Source organism: Octopus bimaculoides, chromosome 3 (genome assembly GCF_001194135.2).
Source record: "Octopus bimaculoides isolate UCB-OBI-ISO-001 chromosome 3, ASM119413v2, whole genome shotgun sequence".
Classification (NCBI taxonomy): Eukaryota; Metazoa; Mollusca; class Cephalopoda; order Octopoda; family Octopodidae; genus Octopus; species Octopus bimaculoides.
The window spans coordinates 72,796,800-72,797,728 of record NC_068983.1 but is presented as its reverse complement, the minus strand read 5'-3'; the positions used below and the strand labels follow the sequence as shown (position 1 = coordinate 72,797,728).

Sequence of the window (929 nt, the reverse complement as noted above, 5' to 3'; positions counted from 1 at the left end):
TGTAATGCATGAATAATTTGACCTCGGATAAATCTTAGGCTCTTCATTTGATTTTTTTAATTAAAAATAAATAATATTGCTTTATATTTAAGATTCACTTCTTTAAAAAGGTTCCTCAATGTCAACTTCTGGTATTGACGTAACAATGGCAAAAAGATTCACTCTCTATTTTGTGTGTGAGTGTGTGTTCGTGTGTATGAGAGAGAGAGAGAGAGTAAATACTACATACACACCGCTCTCTCACTCTGTCTCACACACATACACACGCACCTTGACTCACTCACACTGTCTCTTACAAACACACACATACATAAATGTATACAAACATATTTACAGACACACGTGTGTATGCGCGCGCGTGCGTTTTGTAAGAGACAGAGTGTGAGTGAATCAAGGGTTGTGTTGTCATATGCATACACCCAAAGATGTATGTATATTTATGTATGTACGTATACATGACAACAAACCTCTCTCTCTCACTCACTCTGTCTCTTATAAACACACACATACATAAATGTATACAAACATATTTACAAAGACATACGTGTGTATGCGCGCGTGTGTGCTCTGGTATTGACGTAACAACGGCAAAAAGATTCACTCTCTATTTTGTGTGTGTTCGTGTGTATGTGAGAGAGAGAGTAAATACTACATACACACCGCTCTCTCACTCTGTCTCACACACATACACACCCCTTGACTCACTCACACTCTGTCTCTTACAAACACACACATATATAAATGTATACAAACATATTTACAAAGACACATGTTAAATGCGTGCGCGTATGCGTGGGGGGTTCCACAATCGCCATTTATTTCAATTACTCTTGTGAGGATATTCACGTAAATCATTTTTTTCATTTAATCCCCATTTTAATTTTCGTAAAAGTTTCCAAGTACCAATGAGGCTTTTTGGCACATCTTCA

The 929-nt window shown here is 37.1% G+C and overlaps 1 protein-coding gene across 1 annotated transcript in view; it reads right to left on the bottom strand.

Moving 5' to 3' along the window:
* The window catches only part of LOC106870260 (nucleolar pre-ribosomal-associated protein 1), a 45,627-nt gene that overhangs the window by 17,856 nt on the left and 26,842 nt on the right, over positions 1-929 (bottom strand). The window lies entirely within an intron of this gene.